Source organism: Carassius auratus, chromosome 32 (genome assembly GCF_003368295.1).
Source record: "Carassius auratus strain Wakin chromosome 32, ASM336829v1, whole genome shotgun sequence".
Classification (NCBI taxonomy): domain Eukaryota; kingdom Metazoa; phylum Chordata; class Actinopteri; order Cypriniformes; family Cyprinidae; genus Carassius; species Carassius auratus.
The window spans coordinates 5,738,169-5,747,455 of record NC_039274.1 but is presented as its reverse complement, the minus strand read 5'-3'; positions in this window follow the sequence as shown (position 1 = coordinate 5,747,455).

Genomic DNA, 9,287 nt, shown 5'->3' with positions numbered 1-9,287 from the left:
AGGAAAAAACACCTTCATAATTCTTCTTGTGTTTTTCTTCCATTCTGCATCTCTTGGTCACATACTCACTCTTTGCTGCATTCTTTATTTTTCATGGCTGACTGGCTTCCATTTTCAGTTTGGCAGGGAGTGATGTTTTGAAAAGCATTCCTCTGATTAAACATAAAGTGAGAGGGTTTAAACTCGTATCGGTATATTAGAATATTCATTTGGGATTATGGCAGAGTAAATGGGGAAGGATCAAAGTTCAGAAGCCTTTGAAAAGAGAGAACAAAAGAAACTTGATGGATTGTTATAAACACTGGAAAGGTCAACTTCAACTGCAGAGTGAGAGGGTTTAAAATCACTGCAATCCCAGTTTGTCTGGCATACATAAAAGTATTAAATTTTTATGTACTTTATTTTTATTTTTTAGGACCATGAAGTTACCACAGAATCAAAAATAAGTATTCAAAACCTTAAGACTATCCTAAACTAAACCTAAAATCTACCTAATTTAAAATGTTGTTCCAAGACCGGAACATTTGAGTCACATTATACATCATAATAAAAAAGCCTATTAATTACAAATGAAGAGTACAATATAAATCAGCTTTGATGCCATTTTTATCATTTCTGCTTAGTGTGTGTGATTGTGTTTTTGAACTAGATAAAGTATATGTTCATTATTTTCTAGAGTAAGAGACTGAAGTGGAGTGATCATGGGAAGGAGAAAAAGAGTGACAATAAGAAAAGGGGAAAATCAGGTCTATCGGGAGGCCCATACGTTCTCCAGATGTTCCCCTACATGCAGCTGAGACATGAAGGAGAAAAGCTTCACAGAAGGTCCCGACACACACACACACACACACACACACACACACACACACACACACACACTCAAGCTCTCTTTATGGTAGGTCAGGGCTGGTTAGCATCACATCTATGTCTGGAAAGCTCAGACCCCACCCCATCCTCTTTCACATGTGAAACTCTGTGAAATACAAAACTCGCTCATTTTTCACATTTCACATTTCATGAAGTCATTCCAAGCATTTTTGGTCTGGTAGTATTTTTTTATCCCAGTGTTTAATAATACGTGGTGTGTAGCCAAGTTTGGTGTCCCATCTGCGGAATTCTCTGCATTTCACCCATCCGTGTGGGCACACACACACATACACACACACACACACACACTTGTGGCACCTGGGGAGCAAACGGGGGTTCAGTGCCTTGCTCAAGGGCACCTCAGTTTTGAGTAATGAGGGTAGAAGAGAGGTCTGGTCATTCAGTCCCCCACCTAAATTTCCTGCCGGTACTGAAACTTGAACCTGCAACCTTCAGGTTACAAGTCTGACCCATTAGGCCACAACTGCCCCTTGTGGTCAGTAATAAACCAACATCTGTACAAAAGAACAATCAGCTCTCAACATCTCAATAAAGACCCATCCGTGCTTCATTTTCCCTTTCCATCCTTCCCACGTTCCTTTCTCTTTCCCTCTCTCACCCACCCTCATTTTCAGGGAATACATTGAATGCCATTGTTTCTTTGCTCAGGCTTTGTTTTCCCTTAGTACAGGCACACACACTCTAACAAACACGTGACCTAACACACACAGATGCCGTCGCACTCCGAGGAACATTTTCCCAGGCCTTGAAGGGGCGACACAACACCATCCTGATGCTTGGGTTCAGATGACATCATCAGGCCCTTCAAGAAGATTCCTCCCACACCCCCACCCCTCCATTCACACACACTCTCTCACGCATCCCTCCTGCCCTCTCACTCTCTATTAGCTCCACGCCATCATCACAGAGGAAAACCAAATCAATCAGTTAATCAGCTGGCATCCTCTTATATGAGAAAAGCTCTTCTCTTCTCTTCTCTTCTCTTCTCTTCTCTTCTCTTCTCTTCTCTTCTCTTCTATTGTTTCAGGGAATTTGTGAGTGTGTGTGTGTTGTGTTTCCTGGAGGATCGCTCAGTTGGGTGGGCCCATGCTGGACATCAGGGCATCACACGTTGCCCTTTCCTTCAAGGGTCAGTGAACCCTGTGTGTATGAGTGAGCTCATGGAGACTATCCTCAGAGTCTTTAAATGCACCATCTCACCAGCACAGAGAATGACAGAGTATCAGGTTTAGAGTATCTTCTCTGTTCTGTCTGAAAATGAACAAATGCAAATTATATTGGTCACGCAACCAGTTCAACAAAATTTGTTTTCAAATATCAAACCATTAGAAACAAGCACCCAGTTAATTTTGTTTCTATTTTCCTTTCTTTTAGTCGTCATTGTTGGTTTGGCAATATTGCAACTGATGTGCAGAAGTCATGTCAATAAAGCATTTGAAACTTTGAAACTGAAAAATGATTTTATTTCTAAAATGGTTTTATATTTACACAGTACATATTTGCTAACCTGTGCTGTTTATTTTTTTCCCCACATCAATGTGAACCAAATAAATCACGTTAGAACAGTTCAGAAGAGATCCACCGTCTCATTCAAAACATGCTGAAATGAGCTTTTTTTGTTGAAGGTTGAGTTTGACAATGAGCAGTGAAACTCAGTCACATTCTGAAGCATGCAATGAGACAAATAGTAACATTTGGTTGGTTGTTCATTTTGAAGTAGGCCTATCTGTCATCCAATGAAGAATAACACAGCCCTATTTTACTGCTGTCTCTTCTGTTTCTTTGACACCTACTCACCTCTTCTCCCACTGCCAGATGAGACCTCATTTATAATAATCAGTAAATGTAAAACTTGGTCAGGCAGGTTTTAAGCAACATGTTGAACATCCACAGGCAACACACAGCAGCAATTTAAATACTGAGATGTGAAGACGTGTGTTGTATTTAATGGCACTGTAATAGGAATTAAAAAAAATATATATAGTTGTCTACTTTGAAGATCGAGGAATTTTGTGACTATACTTTATATCTGCAGTAGCAAGAATATTGTTACATAATCTAAGTGATGAGAGAGAGTGGATAGTCATAAAAAACTAAATAATGAATGTTTTACCTATACATAAACTTTTGACCAAAAAGTCTATGGTCCCTTTAACAGTATGTTCTAGTTTAAAATTAGGGACTTCCTCTCATCACTGTTGTTGTTGCCTTGTTTAAATGCCTACCAGCTTCAGAGAGAACCCTGTGCAGCTGTGCCAGACTTTCTCTTCATGGTCAGGCAAAAGAAGAGCTATTAAAATGACCATCTCATTCAAAAACATGTTCTTCCGTAAACCATTCAGTTTTGGAATCACAGGAATACATTTCATTGTATAATATGTTTAAATAGAAAATACATGTAATAATATTTCACAATATGATTGATTTTTACTGACTTTTCTATTTAATAAATGCAGCCTTGGTGAGCACAAGGAACCTACACTGTAAATCTATTTAAAGTAGAAGAGATGAATGTGTCCATGTATTGAGTGGAGTATGGCAGAGAGTGTACAGCTAAGCCAGGCTGCCTGGTGCGTGAGACTGAAGCATGTTTTTCTTCCTCTAGGTCTTCTGAACACACACTGAAGGCCAAAGGAAGGCCACAGTAGAGCATGTGCACGTACACACTCACAGACAATCACACAAATAGACGGTGGTTTATGAAAAGGGAAGGTGAGTCTGCATGCAAGCAAAGGAACAAACACATCTGCTGAATGTGTCAGGCGGTGCAGGGATTCTGGGTAGAGGTGAGAGATCCTGCCAGGTGTTTTGATTAAATCCTAGAGGAAATTGTAACTTCCTTCTGCAGAGGACAAGGTCCTGGATCAGCACACACACAAAACTAAGCATATGTAACTGTATCAAACCTTAATTTTTAACCTTTTACTTAGTCCAGACCAAAGACACGAGTGAAGAACTAATCAAATCAGAAAGAGATGACAATTTGAAATACAGTATTGGAATATATGAAAAATAAAGCTGTTGTATATCAATTCAACATTTAACATTGTGTAGTCAAAATATTTTTTTTTTCCAAGTTTTTCATAGACCGTTTTCACTTTAAAACATCTGTGCTATTTCTGTTGTCACTCCATAATGTCTTTTGTCTTACCTAATAAAACAGTTTCACCTTCAATAGTTTATGTCCATATTTTGCTAAATCAACACATACCGTATTTTTCGGACTATAAGTCGCACCTGAGTATAAGTCGCATCAGTTCAAAAATACGTCATGATGAGGGAAAAAACATATATAAGTCGCACTGGACTATAAGTCGCATTTATTTAGAACCAAGAGAAAACATTACCATCTCCAGCCGCGAGAGGGCGCTCTATGTTTTCAGTGAGAGCCCTCTCGCGGCTGGAGACGGTAATGTTTTCTCTTGGTTCAGGTCTCTTAGTTCATTTCTCTTGGTTCATGTTAAATTCATTTTTATAAATATGTCGGACCTGACCATTAGTCGCAAGACCAGCCAAACTATGAAAAAAAAGTGCGACTTAAGCCCCGTTCACACCAAGAACGATAACTATAAAGATAACGATAAAGATAACGATATTAGCGTCCACACCAGCGAATGATATCGTCTGTTTATTCTGAGCGCACATGCGTCTGCCGCTTTAAATCCTCGAGCTCGTTATAGCAGGATGGATTCTGATTGCATGTCAATATTTGTATCGTTCATCAGCTGGAAAAAAATCGTTCTGAAAATGATTCCAACGATATCGTTTCTCTATGCCTTTATCGTTATAGTTGTAGTATGGACTCTGCTATTCTTTGATATGGAGAACGATTTTTAGAACTATATCTATATCGTTATCTTTATAGTTATCGTGCTTGGTGTGAACGGGCCTTTATAGTCCGGAAAATACGGTACGTGGGATCATGTTTTATCAGCTAGTCATTGTCACAAAATTATTAGGTTATGTTATCACATTTGTATTTTGTTATACTGTATAATTCCTTACTTAGTTCTCAGCAAACAAATTTAACATTTTGTGTTAGTTTTCTGTCAGGGATTTGTCTTGTTGCGCCGCATCCAGTGTAGTCAGCATCACTGATTATACTGAGTTATATAGTGTGTCATGCCGGGTCGCTCGCATCCACTGTAGACACGGTATTAGTAGTATACTTCAAAACTAACTTTAAAAATGAGTTTCTACTCACCAAAATTGTTGTTATAGTTATTGATTGTTGTATAGTTTTAAGTCAGAAATGACTCTCAGTCACAGCCCTGCCCTCCTTTGCACCAACATGAAAAATAAAACAAATAAATAAATAAAATAAATGTTGGAAATTATATTGTCAAACATGTTTAACAAATTTTGCTTGTAATGGTCTTATGACTGCAGAAATAGGCTTTCAGTTTTAGGCAACAACCATGTCTTGCACACGAGCTTGTTATTCTGTCTGTGCTTCATAAAACAAGTTTAAGCAACAGTGTTGCCAAGATTACCAAGTTAAGATTCCAAAGAGCTCCAAAATCTCTTTGTACTTAGTTTTGTTTAATTTGTGGATTTATTATGAGATCATTGACATTTCGGTTCAATGTGTTTAGAATTTATTATATCATTTCTTTCTTTCTTTTATTTTTAAATCATATTTAGGAATTCAGTGTATTGTGTATTGCCTTGGGAGTTTGTCACAATATTTCACTTAAGTCTTTTTCTCTTTTCCTCTGTTTGCTTTTCATGCTATAGTTAGTTCATTACAAGGAAATTCCACACACATACACACACACACACACACACACACATGCATTCCCATGTTTAATGGGAACATTCCATAGATTTTCATACTTTAAACCTAACCCTGACACAAAACAATTTAAGATTTTCAAAAGACATCCTTCTATATGATTTATAAGCTTGTTCTCTGCAAAAACATGTCCCCACAAGGACAAGGATTTTGCATATTGCCATTTTTTTTCATAATGTAGGGTAAACCCGAACCACACACAAACACTATATACGGTTTTACATACAGTACACATGAATTAATGATCACCGTCCCTTTCTTTCTTCATATATCCAGGGTTCTATGAACTACTAGTTCAGAGTAATCTGGTTCATTTCTGCTATTTTCAGATCAGTATAAACAGAACATTTTCTTTATTCTAGGACTTAGCAGTTTGTGTTTCTGTCTGACTTTGAGTGCTGTGGATTTTTCTCCATTCTGGATATACACTTTGTTCTTGTGCTAATCTCAGTGTTTTATTGAATTTTAAGCTATGTGAAAGGATATATGTCACTTCATGGAACAATAGGCTCAGAGAGAGAGCTAGAGAGAGAGAGAGAGGGTGGATGCTTTAGGATGGCCAGTGTTTGGATCAGGAGCAGATTTGTCTCTGAAGCCGTGGTTAAAGGTTTACAGTGCAGCGGCCCCCCAGGGAGCGTCTCACACTTAAAAGCCTCGATTTGTCTTGGTGGCACCTCTTATCTCAGGAAACTGTTTATCTCAAGCTTCCCTTTCTCTTTGCTTTGTTTCTTCCCTCCACTTTTGCTTCCTGTTAAGTCATTGTTGTTGTCATTATTTCTCATTGACCATCTTTCTCCCCCCCTCTGACCATCTGCCCCATTCAAAAAACAAAACAAAAAAAAACCTACCAAACTCTATTTACACTCTTACTAACCAACATTTATTTCATTATAATGTCTGTCTTTCTCCCGTTCACCACATGCCATTTCCCTCCAGCCGTCTCAGTGTTCCCCACATGCAGTCTTCAACTCACCTACGTCCAACCACTGTGCCAATACAGTAGCTTTCTTTCATACTCTGTCCTTCTCTTCCTTCCTTTATCTCCTCCTTTCTATGGCCTGTGACAGAAAAGATCATTAACGAGCATCATAAAGCGCTTTCTCTATTAGCCGTGCTGTGGTGAGTTTGCCAACTCTGTCATTCTGAACAAAACCATGCGGCTCTACTATTTGATCCACACTTCAAAGAGGGATCCCCACTGTTCTCCGCTCAGCGCTCTAATTGTGTCCTCATTTTGGATGGGGCAAAACCCCCCAACTGCTTCAAAACCAGCCAGTGCAGGGCACAGATAGCCCAAAGATGGGACACGCGCTCAGATAACCACTTTGGAAGAAATTTTACTTTTACGCCACCCTGTGATCGGTTTCGTGATTTTCCCAGTAATGACTGAAAAAAGATTTTAGGCTGCAAAACTGGTCTTAGATCAGTATGACAGAGTAATATTTAATTTGTGCACACAAAAAAATCATAGAGATAAAAAAATCTAATCTGTGTACTTTATGAGCCAAAAAGCCACTGATAACCATGAAGGAGACATTCTCAAATGCCAACATAACGTGTATACATTCTGGATGAAGCAAAGTTACAACCACGGTATACGTAGTCCGACTTCACAAAAACCAAACTGGTACAATTCAGTCAGATTAAATCATTTACATATTAAAAAGGCATATTATTGCTTTATTCCAACTGAAAACTAACTTTTAAAGTGCATATAAATGCATCTGTATTACAACCAAAGTTAATGTATTGTGTTAAACCTTATTGGCTGTGATGCCAGTATATGAGCCCTTTATGTGTGAGTATGTGTATGCGTCAGGACGTTTGTGTGTGCCTCATCAGACAAAACAGCATTCTTAAGTGGTACACCAGTATCCACTTTTTACACCAGTAGTAAGAAAAGAAGAGTTTTACCCCGTCTCAGAACCCTCCCACCACCCCCTATATAAAATGAAAGTTAATAGAGGTTAACAGTGTTGTTTTAGATCACACTGGCTCACACTATAAGGGGGAAAAGAAAAACTTTGTACAAATATCTTAAGCAGAAAGGTTTGGAATGACATGAGAGTTAGTAATATATTATGATTTTGTAATTCTAAAGTATATGATATAATGCAGTACACAGGGTGGTTTGTTTTACCCATCACGTGAGAAGCCCATCTTTTGACTGTGTCTGCACTCACTGCACAGCAGGGTCATGGTGCTAATCTAGCGGGCATGCACACGACACACATGCCAGCCTGCTGTCTCTCAACACCCTCCCCCAACACACACAACTGTCCCAGACCCCCCTCTTCTGACACACAGCATGCTGGGTCTTTACAAAGCCCCATTCTGCAGCCGTCCCAGGACTCTGCACTGTACTGTAGCACTGTTGCCCTCTGCCCTCTCGCACACCCAGCACTCTTTTGTCCCACAAGAAAAAAGCGATGGTCACATGTCCACTGAACACCACAGCTGCTGGCCTTGTCCTCCTCTTGTTGTCTGTCTACAGGTGATTTAAAATGATAAAATATTATGTTTATTATAATTCCAATGCCATTTTGGAATGTAACAGTTTTACTGCAGGGCCATCATGAGAAGAACCACGGGACGTGTGTGATGAAATTGGATCATTTATTGGATTAGATATTGTGAAAGACAAGAACTTTCTAAAGAAAACATCTGCTTGATGCATTAATCATTTCGTAAAGTAAAAGCAACTGATGAGCTATTATGATGAATTAATGTCAGTACCTCCCTTCCCCCATAGCATGTATACACACACATCCTCCTCCTCACGCAGGCTTCAAAGGCGATGATGGGAAAAGCCATCTCTCCACTGGCCGCTTCAAAGCACAGGAAGTGTGTCAAAGCGACTAGCCGGCTGGTTCCCAGCCCTTGCGTGTGTGTTAGTGTGTGCGCAAGAGAGAGAGAAAAATATGTGTATGCAGGGTATAATAACATGCTCATCTCTGTGCGTGTATAAAAGCGTGTGTGTCTGGGAGGTTCAAAGTCAATCACTGAGAGGCAGGATGTGAAATCTGCTGTGGCATTGATGCCCAACTCTGGCATCTGAACATGTTTGTTTGTATGCACATTAGTTTTTCCACGACCGAGGAGATGAACAACTTACCGTGAAAAAGGTTCTTCTTGTACAGCACATAGAGAGTAATCACTGTAATGTCTTTCTTCAGAACTCTTCCATATATATATATATATATATATATATATATATATATATATATATATATATATATATATATATATATATATCCCAGAAGGAAACAAGATGCATTAAGAGCTGGGGGGTGAAAACTTTTGGAATTTGAAGATCAAGGTAAATTGTACTTAATTTGTGTACCGGGAAACATACAAGTATCTTCTGTTGCTTACGAAGGGCAGAACTAAATGGAAAAAAATTATATTTCAATAAAATAAGAAAAATTTGACCATCTTCATCGTGTTCAAAAGTTTTCACCCCCCAGCTCTTAATGCATCTTGTTTCCTTCTGGAGCATCAGTGAATGTTTCAATCTTTTTAAATAGTTGTGTTTGAGTCCCTCAAATGTCCTCAGTGTGATAAGATCTATCTCAAAATCATAAAGTCCCTGCTGGAAAGGGTT